The sequence below is a fragment of the Poecile atricapillus genome, chromosome Z (assembly GCF_030490865.1).
Source record: "Poecile atricapillus isolate bPoeAtr1 chromosome Z, bPoeAtr1.hap1, whole genome shotgun sequence".
Taxonomy (NCBI): domain Eukaryota; kingdom Metazoa; phylum Chordata; class Aves; order Passeriformes; family Paridae; genus Poecile; species Poecile atricapillus.
This window is the reverse complement of record NC_081289.1, coordinates 98,707,064-98,719,616: the sequence shown is the minus strand read 5'-3', so window position 1 is coordinate 98,719,616 and position 12,553 is coordinate 98,707,064.

Here is a 12,553-nt window from a genome sequence, read left to right as displayed (position 1 = left end):
TTTACAACTTGCATAGCATAAGGTCTACCATACAGGATTTCGAATGGGCTTAGCTTCTCTTTTGACCTTGGTTTGACTCTCAGCCTCAGCAGAGCAATAGGCAAGGCTTGATACCATAATGCTTTGCTTATTGCTCTCACCACTTTCGCACAGAAGTGTGTACCCCTATCCGAGGAAATACTCTTCGGTACCCCAAACCGCGGAATGATTTCATTCAACAGTATTTCGGTCACTTCTCTTTCCTTGTTTGTCCTGCAAGGGAATGCTTCAGGCCACCCAGAAAATGTATCAGTCAATACCAACAAATATCGAAGCCCCCCTTTTCTTGGGAGCTCAGAAAAATCAATTTGCCATACTTCACCTGGGAATTTACCTCGACTTATGGCTCCTTGGTGTATCTTGGTTCTCGTATTCGGGTTATTTCTCAGGCACCGTTCGCACTGGGATGTTACGTGCTTTATAGTAGTAAATAATTTCGGTCCTGCTATCCTGGTTTGCAAATATTGGTAAAGCGGATCCAAACCCCAATGGGCCTTCTCATGTTCTGCTTTTACAAACTGCCACATCACATTTCCTGGTACTACTAACTGTCCTGTTTCCAATTGACCCTAACCATTTTCTAATATTTTGCCCTTATTTCTTTGAATCCATTTATGGTCTGATTCCTGGTAATCTGGCTTGATACTGATATCCAGGTCTCCTGGTATTAGGGCCATTATTCCCACTTCCCTAGACTTTGTGGCAGCCAATTTGGCCTCTGTATCTGCCTTTCTATTTCCTATTTCTGGAATAGTATTGCCTTTCAGATGTCCCTTACAATGCATTATGGCCACTTGAGCTGGGAGTTGGACCGCCTCTAGCAATCGCAGAACCTCTTCTGCATGTTTGACTGTTTTTCCTTGTGTAGTCAACAGTCCTCTTTCTTTCCAGATGGCCCCATGAGCATGTACAACAGAAAAGGCATATTTAGAGTCTGTCCATATATTGATTTGCATATTCTCTGCCAATTCCAGAGCTCGAGTCAGAGCTATCAGTTCTGCCTTCTGGGCTGAAGTTCCTGTGGGTAAGGGGTTCGACTCAATTACCCTTTCTGTAGTAGTGACCGCATAACCAGCCATTCTTACTCCTTGCTTCACGAAGCTGCTGCCATCTGAGAACCAGTTGTCCGCATCTTCGAACGGCTCTTCTTTGAGGTCCGGGCGACTGGAATAGACAGCTTCAATTGTCTCCAGGTAGTCGTGTTCGATGGGTTCTGCCGGGGCTCTTCCTTCTAGAAATGAAGCTGGGTTCACAATGTTAGTTACCTGAATGGTTACGTCATCTGATTCAGCCAGAACGGCCTGGTATTTTAGGAATCTGGAAGGCGACAACCAATGGTTGCCTTTCTGTTCCAGCACAGCTGACACGGTGTGGGATACTAGTACAGTCACCTTTTGGCCCAGCGTGAGCTTCCTGGCCTCTTCTATGTTAATTATCACTGCGGCCACTGCCCTCAGACAGCCTGGCCATCCTTTGCTTACTTCATCCAATCGCTTAGAGAAGTAGGCCACAGCTCTCTTGTGTGGTCCCAGCTGCTGTGCTAGGACTCCTAAGGCCATCCCTTGTCGTTCGTGGGAGAACAGCCAGAATGGTTTTGATACATCTGGGAGACCTAAGGCTGGTGCTCTCATTAGTTCCATCTTCAGCTTCTTGAAGGCTTCTTCTGCCTCGGGAGTCCAAACTAGGATGCTCTTAGCCTCCTTCAACAAATCATACAGTGGTTTAGCAAGTATCCCGTACTGGTAGATCCATAACCGACACCAACCTGTCATCCCCAAAAAGGCGCGCAGATCTCTCACCGTCTCTGGTTTGGGCATCTGGCAGATGGCCTCTTTCCTAGCTGCTCCCAGGGATCGCTGTCCTCTGGAGACTTCGTATCCCAGGTACACCACTTGTGTCTGTACCAGCTGTGCTTTCTGTCGAGAGACTCGATATCCATTTAAACCCAGGAAATTCAGCAAGGAAATGGTCCATTCAATGCATTCTTCCTCTGTCGCTGTTGCTATTAGGAGGTCGTCTACGTACTGCAGAAGGGTGCCATCTCCCAGCGGCCTTTCCCACTGTTCTAGTTCCTTGGCTAACTGATTCCCAAAAATCGTAGGGGAATTGCACCACCCTTGGGGCAACACTGTCCAGGTGAGTTGGGTCTTTCTTCCACTATCTACAGATTCCCACTCAAAGGCAAAAATCTTTTGACTCTCGAGAGCTAAGGGGAGGCAAAAGAACGCGTCTTTTAAATCTAATACGGTGAACCAGGCCAAATTCTCCTTCAGTCTGGTCAAAAGCGTGTATGGGTTAGCAACTACCGGATGCAATGCCTTAGTTATTTCATTTACTGCTCTCAGATCCTGGACTAACCTATAGGTTCCATTAGGTTTCTTGACTGGCAGGATTGGTGTATTAAAATCTGATTCGCATTCTACCAATAACCCCAGTTCCATAAACCTTCTGATTGTGGGCTCAATCCCTTTCCTATCTTCTATCCTCAGAGGGTATTGTTTCTTTCTCACCGGTTTTGTCCCAGCTTTAAGTTCAACGACAATCGGTGCTGCTTGTTTTGATTTTCCAGGTATATCAGTAGCCCACACCAATGGGTACATCTTGCTCAGGATTTGCTCGAAATTGTGGCTTTCAGGTTTAGGCTCCACACAACTGATCGTTAGGCTTAGAGCTGTAATCAGTTGTTCTTCATTTACTTGAAACTCCAATTGGTCTTTGTTAAACTTTATTACGGCCCCCAAGTTCTCCAATAAGTTTCTCCCTATTAGGGGTTTTGGTGAATTTGGTAAATACAGGAACTGATGAATTCCCATTTGCTTCTCAATTTTGTATTTAATGGGTTTCAAAAGTAAGCCTTTTCTGGTTGGCCTGTTGCTCCCACAACTTGCACAAATTCATCACTTTTAGGTACAAATTCTTGATTTAAAACCGAAAAGGTTGCTCCCGTATCAATCAAAAAGTCTAATTCCTTTTTACCCTCCCCTAGCTCTATACTGCACTAGCCGTTGATAGTGTTCCGCGTTGCCCGGGTCCCACTCTGGTTTACTGCTGGGAAAATTATCTTCTAGTCTCCCCGATAATAGTTGGGCATGTCGCCTCCCCGTTTCCAATACGAGTTCCCTTTCCGTATCTGTCAACTCTGACAACATCACTTCTATATCCTCCCAATCAATATCTAAGTTCTTTGCCATTAGTTCAAACCTCTTTGCTACTCCCTCTGGATTCCTCCTGAAGTTCCTTGCCTCATCCCTCCAATTGTTCAAATCACTCGTCGAGAATGGCACCTTTACTCTAGTCTTTTCCCCTACTATTGGCATAACTTGTCGGAGAGGAGCTATCGTGCGATTCCCTTTCTCCCCTTGCTTTGCTTCCCCCCGTGCCACAGATCTGGTGTAATACGAGTGACTGGTCCCCTCCCCGGGATTTTCTTCCTGTGCCTCAATGCTTTCCCTATTCTTTCTCTTCTCTTTCTTCTTTCCCCCTTCTTGCTCTTCATTTTCCTCTCCTATCTCTATCACACAATCCATCCGATTCTCATCCTGCGTCTGTCGCCTCTTTTGTATCTACCAGCTCTTATCCTGTCCCGGGCTGCGGTTCCTCTCATCCTCTGCTCCCCCTCCACTTCTCTTATCCTCTATCTGAATTACTATGTTCAGTTTCTGTGAGTTACTCTCTGCCTCCCTTTCGCATGCCTCATTATCATTCTTCTTGCTGTATCTCAATTTAGGGACGTCGCCTCCCGGTGAATTGCTTTTATCCCCAGTCCTTGGTGTACTGGTTTCCATTCTACAGACGCCTCCATTTCTGGAGGTGTTGCTATCTCCATATGGACTGAGCTCGGGTATGCTACGTGTCTCCCTTCGGCTCTCTGCTTCTGACCCACTGCCTTCCTCCCCCTCAACCTCCAGTGTGGGTGGGCTGTCAGCATTCATGTAGCTCCCTGACCCCTGTGGACTATCTAGTCCCTGAGGGCTGTTTTTTCTCCCGTCAATCCCTGATTTTAATGGGCTGCCCTCCTTCCAACCCCGGACTCCCTCCCAGGTCCTTCCAATGCTTTAGGATGCACCCTAAGGGGGTTTTCATATTTACGTCCTTACTCTGTTGACCTCCCATGACTATCCCCTGTATCTGCGTTTTCTGTTAACCGAAACAGTCCCTCTCTCGCAACCACGATATGCTGATATATTTTAACACTTCATGCACACAATCTCAATCGCTTCGTCCGTTTCCGACCTGGCTTCTCGCGAAGAACAGGAAATGCGGAGCAGGACTCCCTCTCGCTTCGCAGCTACGCTGCGTCTCACTCACCCTCACATACAACACACACTTATAAAATAAAATTGTTTTACCAGGTTTGGTCATAAAAAAAGTCGCCCTCAAACTGTGAAGTACCGGCTTCCCAAATTCAAGGCACGTAGACAGCACAATGCGCGTTTCAATCTATTACATAAAGAGTGACAAGATGTCTCCTATAAAACTTTGCAACAAACACATAAAACGAACACACAAAACACATACAAACACCAATGGTACCAAAACCTATGATGTCCGAGATATCGAACACAAATGGTACCAATTAGGGACAAACACCAATAGTACCAAAACCTATGATGTCCGAGATATCGAACACAAATGGTACCAATTAGGGACAAACACCAATAGTACCAAAACCTATGATGTCCGAGATATCGAACACAAATGGTACCAATTAGGGACAAACACCAATAGTACCAAAACCTATGATGTCCGAGATATCGAACACAAATGGTACCAATTAGGGACAAACACCAATAGTACCAAAACCTATGATGTCCGAGATATCGAACACAAATGGTACCAATTAGGGACAAACACCAATAGTACCAAAACCTATGATGTCCGAGATATCGAACACAAATGGTACCAATTAGGGACAAACACCAATAGTACCAAAACCTATGATGTCCGAGATATCGAACACAAATGGTACCAATTAGGGACAAACACCAATAGTACCAAAACCTATGATGTCCGAGATATCGAACACAAATGGTACCAATTAGGGACAAACACCAATAGTACCAAAACCTATGATGTCCGAGATATCGAACACAAATGGTACCAATTAGGGACAAACACCAATAGTACCAAAACCTATGATGTCCGAGATATCGAACACAAATGGTACCAATTAGGGATTTTTACCAGGGCGTCCCCTGGTTTACCCTTCGGTGGTCACGTCTGACCCCCGTGTCCCAATAAAGCGCTTTAAACCAAAACCAATAAACAATTAAAAATACCTCTTAATTGGAGCAGGAGATGCAGGGAATCCTTCCTCTGCCGAAGAGCGCTGGTCCGGGAGGGGAGTCTCTTCTGACAAAAATCCGTCAGGGGCCCCAGAGGGTCCCGGCCCCGGACCGGCTCTTCGGAGGGAACCCCTCAAAGTCTGAGTCTCCTGTTTCGTCCCACCTGGGTCGCCAGAACTGATGCCGAATTTTGCCCCAAAAGGCGATGAATAACTGTCTAAGAGACGCAGTTTAAGTCAGATAGACAGGAGGTATTTTATTAGCAACGTGCACGTTGGGGAAATCTCTAAAGGGAGTTTTCCAAAGTCTTACAACAAAAGCATGCCTTTTATACAGTTTAGGTTTGGAATTACATCATATCAATGCATATTCATATGGGGCGTGCCGTAGGCGGGGCGTGGGCGGAAACTTCTATTTTGAGGATCTTTTCGGGGGTCGTTCCGGTCGGCCTTCATCGTGGGCGAGGGTCTCCGAGGAGTCTTCCTCCTTAAACTTTTGAACTTCTTTCCAAATTTGGTCCTTTCCCGGTGTAGTTGGCCGAGTTCCCAACCTCCTAGGGCCAACTTATCATATTGACATTAGGCATGCTTTAGCTTCGGCTTAAATTACGCTTAGTCCGGTGATTTTTTTATCCTTCTCTTTCCCTCCTGTCGTTGTGTTTATTACTTCCAGATGTTCCCTTCATATTCTATGTTTTAACCCATTATTTCTCGAAGGCTATCTATTTTATGGCTTCAAGGGCTTGAGGAGTCAGGAGGGTATCCTGCTCCAGGGGCTTGGGCATTTCTTCATCTCTTCCTTGGGACAGCAAGGAACCAATGTTTCTCCATTTTATCATGTCCATTTCTCCACACTCTCCCCAGCTAAGCAGGGGCCTGCAGCATTCTCATGGTGGCTGGCAGTGAGAGCAACCTTGTATGCCCTGTTCCTCTGTGGTCCAGATGGGTGTAGCAGGACATCTTGCCCCAGAACAGCTTATCTGTTGCTTTTAGCTGGTGGAATAACAGAACATCTTGCCCCAGAAGAACTTATATGTTTCTTGCTAATAGGTAGAAAAATGCAAACATGACAAGCTGTCCTATAGTGAGTTATTTTCTCACCATGGGAGTAACACTCCCAGTTGACAACAAATATCTTGCTATGGGAGTGACATCAGGAAAGATAAGCTGGAATTTCTGATTGACAGACAACTCACCTTACAAATCATAAAATCTACGCCAAATTTTCACAAAGCGGGAAGTCGTCTACACATTCCCTAAAAATGTATGGGATTTTCCCCCAAAGTGCGGACAGCAGATTTGTGGTTACTCCTCTGAGGTTGAGTGAAAGGATTTGCTGTACACTATCATAATTTCAGCAGTAAATTACATCTGACTCCCAATCTATACTAATTCTTTTACTAGCTTTAATGTAGGTGCAATAATATTGTGTACAGTTTTATGTCATCTATTAGATGAGCTGTTTGGTTTATATCACGTAGTAACTAACTGATTAAGACCTTGTTTCAGTTATCTGCTGTTTGCTCAATAAATAACTCATTTTATAAATAGACCTGATCTGCCATCCTTAGAACTTGCAGACCAGAGTGATTTTAGGTGTGGACCACCTAAATTTAAGCTGTTGCCAAAAATCTGAGTTTAAGACAGGGCTTGCCTGAAGCTACCACTTGATCTGTGACAATGGGGAGGTCATGGTCCAGATGCTGCAGCCTCTCCTGGAGGAATATACAGAACAGCTGGTTGCTGGCACTGTCAGTTTCATTGTGGGCCAATGCAGTGAGGAGGCCCAGAGGCTGCTGCGCTCCCATGCTGCTGGGAAGGAAGACAACAGCCCTGAGGCCTGTTCCCGCTCCACCAGCTCCACCGGCTCCCAGGGATGGACTCCCACCTGGCATCCAACCCCTGCCAGCAGCCCTGCAGGCTCTGACATGGAGCACCAACCCAGCACATCAGAAGCTGCCCTCTGTGCCCTCCACATCCTCCAGCCATCTGTGCTGATTGGCACAGAGCAGCTGCAGCCCCAGAAAGACCAGGGGGAGGTGGTGGTAGCAAGTTCCTCTGCCCAGGGTGTTGCCTAATGTCAAAACAGAAAACTCTTGCACTAGTCTTAAAATAGGAAAAACCCACGGGTCTTCATTAGAAGCTTCCAGGTGCTCCCATGGTCATGGGCACACCTGGCATTGTATTTCTACAATTTTTGTAAGTTTAACAAAGTAGCATATCTAACAAATATTGTCCCATTAGAAGAGCAGTTGGTTAGTTTCCCTGGGTTCTGCCCCACTGGAGTTGTTCCAGGGGCTTTCTTGTTATGTCTTCTAAGTTCTAGTGGAAAACACAGTGTCCTTGGTAGCCTAAAAAGCAAGATTACATACCATTTCAGGAATGTGTTAGAAGGTTAGCTTACTGTTCTAAAAAGTAAAAGGAAAGAGTAGGAAAAGTACTAGAAGCTACAACCTATGCTACAAGCCATGTATTAGTAGTCTACAAATCTACAAATCTATGAAAAATGTATAGAAAGTGGAAATCTCTAGGTATCAAGGGCAGCAGCCACCGCCCCACTGCCCCTTGTCAGGGCTAGGAACACTCTCACACTCCCACTTGGGTCCTGGCATTCCCAAGACAGGAGGGCTTCTGGCCCCAGGATTCTACCCAGCCGTGAAAGTGACCCACTTCATTGATAGAACTAGCAGGGCTCCAGCACATTTTTAGACTGGAAAAAGGAAATACATTATTTCCCTCACACAGTCTCTGTCTGCTGCTTTCTTCCCCTTCTGGTGCCTTTCCCCTTCCCCTCGTGCCCCACTGTGGTTGGCATTTGCCTGTTAGGGAGGCAGGCTATTGAGGAAGTTGCAGTTGCAATGAGAGTTGCAGGCTTGTCAAGATGAAAAAAGAGGGATGGGACCACCTTGCTTTGAGATGATTTATTGCTCAAGTAGCCAGATAAGATATCAGTCCCAAGGCATGAGATTTAGAGGGGAGCAACAAGTCAGCCATAGCTCAAGGAAGTCACGAGTTTCTTCTTCACACTGCAATATATAACATTTTGGTTCAATAGGCAGTTGACACAAAACTTGTTTCTACTTATTAGCCTATCACCTTTGCTTAATTTTGCTGCACTGCATCTGTCTCCTAGCCAATAAACTGACAGGTCATGTACTCATACACAGCTCTATTATAGCTTCTAGATCCCCAGCCTACTCTGTAAGTCCCATTATTACAGCTCAAACCTCACACTATTTTACCTAATGTAATTTCTTACTTACTCAAGACATTCTTGCTTATAACTATAGGAACATAAGTTATAATTTTTCTACTTAATGTTTGTGTACCTTTATAATTTCATTAACCCAAGCTCTTTCCAAGGCTGCAGATTGAACCCTTCAACATCCGTGGAAAATTTCATTTTTCCATTTCCCACACAAGCTGAGCTCTGGCTGGGAGCCCAAGGCAAGAGGCCATGAACTGGTAACCCTTGGCACAGGATGGGGCACAGGGACCTGTAGCACCATCAGGGACTGGACACTGAGACACAGCAGGAGCTGAGACCCACCCCCCAGACACTGGTGCTGTGAGGGTATCAAAGTTCAGGGGTTCCTTTGTTCAGGGTCCCTTCTCAAAGGCACCAGCTGGAGCTGTTGTTATTCAGTTATTGCACCACAATTAAGCTGTTTGAAGGACATTGATATCTGAGAATCTGCTATGGGAAACCTGGTGTTAAGCTGAAATCCTGGTCTGACTGTGAGTGTGAGGGGTGTAGTTGTGAAGGGGCTTCATTCCCAGCTCAGGTGGTGTGAATGTGACTGCCAGAGTGCCTCCTGGATGGTCAGACAGGGAAGCTTCTTTAACAGCAGGGTTCAGGACTGGATCCAGGTGAAACCAGGCTGTGGAAGACCCTGTGGGTCTTCAGAAGCAGCCAGCTGGACAGCAGTCTCATGCAGGGCAGCATGGCCTGGCTGGAAAGGGCCTGAACTTTACCTTGCATTTGGAAATCTCAGCCAGCCCATGACTCAGATTCCTGATCCTCTCTCAGACCCTCTTCTGCACAGCAGTGGTGTGTTGAAGAATGGCTTGCCTTTCAAGGCCATAGCTCCTTAGAAGGCCTGCACAACCCTGACTTTGAGCTAGCATGACTCTTTGGCAAAATATTGTATCAAAGAAATGAAGAAGACTAATTGTTAATAAGACAATGAAGAATAGATGTGAATTTAGGATGAGAAATCTGCTAAATGTATCTTGTGAATGTATCTTATGAAGTTTGTCAGGGTGAATTCTGCAGAATGTATCCTATATAACTGCTTAATATATCTTAATAAGTTTCACTAAAAAGTATCTTATAGAGCTCGGGTGTTATGAGCTGGACCAATAGAAATGTAGAAGTTAATGCGTGAAAAATAGCAATTATCCAATCATAATAGAATATAGATTGCATGTTACCTTTTCAAAATACTATAAAAATGTAGCTAAGATTGTAATAACGTTGGAACAAGCAACTAACTCATATTGGGTCATCTCTTGATTCCTGAACCCGTCTCCTACAGTGGTGTCAGAGTTGGTGAAGTCCAGCAGCACCTGGGAAAAGAGAAGCTGCAGATGAGCCCTGGGAGCAAACATGCACTCCAGCAGCAGCAGCAGTGTGACTCCATTCCCGGGCAAGACTTGCATGGTCCCTCAAGCTCTGCCCTTGAGCAGTCTTTTTGGGCTCCTGCTCCAGGAGTTCCTTGCAGGCTTGGGACAAAGGCCCTCTTGCAAGGCAGATGCCATCCTCTGCAGCTACTGTACTCCAAAAGAGCTTGGTGCCAGCCCCTGGTGCTTCCCCAGGGGAGTTAAGCACCCTCCCCACAGCACACTGCCTGCATAGCATTGATCTGGGTGTTGTCTATAAAACCTTAGATTGGCTTTTGCATGTGGGATTGTTTGTTGTTGTTGTTTACAAGTTGTACATTGTAGAATTGTACTGGTTGGATTTTTTGTGTTTTCCAATTGAATGTTTGATTGCCATAAGCATTGTCCCTACTTCTGTGGTCCCTTACTCATATGTTTGTTGCTTTTGATGCATTGTTTGTAAGTTTAATAATCTCTTTTTTCGAGGTCTTCAAAGCAAATCCCCTCACGAGCAGCATCTTACAAATAATTTTAACCTGCCCCAGAAGACTTGTAGCTTGACACCATGGCAACAGTCCATACTAATGAGGAACTTTCCCTCCAAAACCTCAGTTACCCAACAATAGCAGACTGTTGGAGGAGAAGATGTTACCAGCACCAATCAACAACAGCTATAGGGGTGGGGCTGCCAGCAACAAGCTGAGGGGACAGAGATAATAAAAGGACCTGTGAAGTTTGAGGAACTGCCCTTTAACTGTGGATTAGCTGCAGCTGAGGACCTGACACTGCAGACTCCGGTCTACATCTCTTTTAGAGACTTTTTTATATAAATTTGAGTGCAGATTAGCTGCATTCACTGCAGTGCCACTGAGGTCTTGCTTTGGCACCAGAACGCTGGTTCAGCCGGAGGATTCCTTAATCCTCAGACCTGGGACTTTTTTTTATTTCTTTTATTTCTCCCTCATCCATTATCCCTTCCTCCCCTTTGTTTTTTTCCCTTAATAAACACCCTAGTTTATTTGAACCCCCAAAGTTGTGTCTTTTTCCTCACTTGGGGACACAGGACCGGGCAATCCCTCCTATCTAGGGTGAGGAACAGCCCTGTGATGCCCACTCTTTCACAGGCGAGAGCTCAAAGATGTCATGCAGCACCTCATCAACTCTGGAGAGAGGAGAGCTGAGCAGCATTGTTTCCAGCATGGTGTCCACAGCTCTCAGGGCCTCCAAGGACAAGAGAGAATAATGGCAGTGATTCTGCTGTTCCTTCCCACCCTGGAAGACTGGTCTGAACTCTCAGGAACAGGATGTACATGCTGCCCAGGAGAGAGACATGGGCAGAGAGTCTGCTAAATATACATAAATATACAAATACCAATTTCAGTTAAAAAATTCAATTAACTGCAGATTGCTACAACTGTATTGCCTGCATCTAAGCATGCAAATATCTGTATATCTATCTAAATATCCATCTACCTCTAACTGTTTAAATACAACATAATACATCTGTAAGTATAACTATATAGAAAGGGATCCCAGGTAGTCCATTTTCACAGTCTTTCCCCCAGTAGAGCAGCTCTTCTGGAAAGGTACAGCAGATGGACATCTAGGAAGCAAAGGGAACACTGAGTCAACACTGGACCTTGTTTATGCCTCCCTTGGCAGCACACCTAGCAACTGGACTTCTATCAGAGACTATAAAACATGGCCTATAAGAGCCTGAGACAAGAGATGTGGGACAACAGGTGGCTCTTCAAAATGCTGTTTATTGTCTAGATGGTTTTATAGTATTCATGGGTCATGGGTAACAGCCACACCTAACCCTGCCAGCTCCAGCCTATAAGCAAACCTGAAGCCCCATTAATTCTGGTTAGAATGCATTATACATTTCTCTTTGCTGAGCATCTTAATGCCGAACAACCAATCAGCAGCATACACAATGCCTTTACTATTACCTATAGCCTATCATAGCTACTGCCATTCCCATATTATGCTCATTACTATCCAACCACATGAGTTAGTATGTTACAGTTGAAGCTTAAAGTTGTTTTTCTGTTTTCATGCAGTAGAAAATTCTTAGACCTTTTTTCTACTGCTACATCAGCACATTTGTTTGCCTGTGGTATCTTCTGCTTTTCCTAAGACCTATTTCTGCTTGGTAAAAACATCTTTTTTGTTTGTGGGCAACATATCCTTTGCTCGAGCCATAAAAGCTCTGTCCAGCTTGACTGAACACTTACCCTTTGCTTTCTTAGTTATCCAGTAACAACTGGCTCAGCAATTCCTAATTTAAACATCTATTATTCTTCTATATCAAAACTTGCTTTCATCTCTATTCCACTTTCAGGTTCTACTTTCAGAGACCTTTCTGCCAAGCATACGTATCTGTGAAACTTTCTTGCCAAACTTTCCTCTTTCCCAACAATGGCCTGAAAGGCAGGCTCTGCCTTGGGAATTTGAGGCCTGCTGTTTAAAGAATAGGAATTTTTCCAAGTTTTCGAAACTTTAAAGCTTTGAAATACCCTGATAAAAACTGCAGCTCTAGCCCCATAAATGGCACCCACAAGAACTTCGAACAGAGACATTCACATCTCATGAAAAGAACTCTAGCCTTGTTTCTTCTCTGTACTG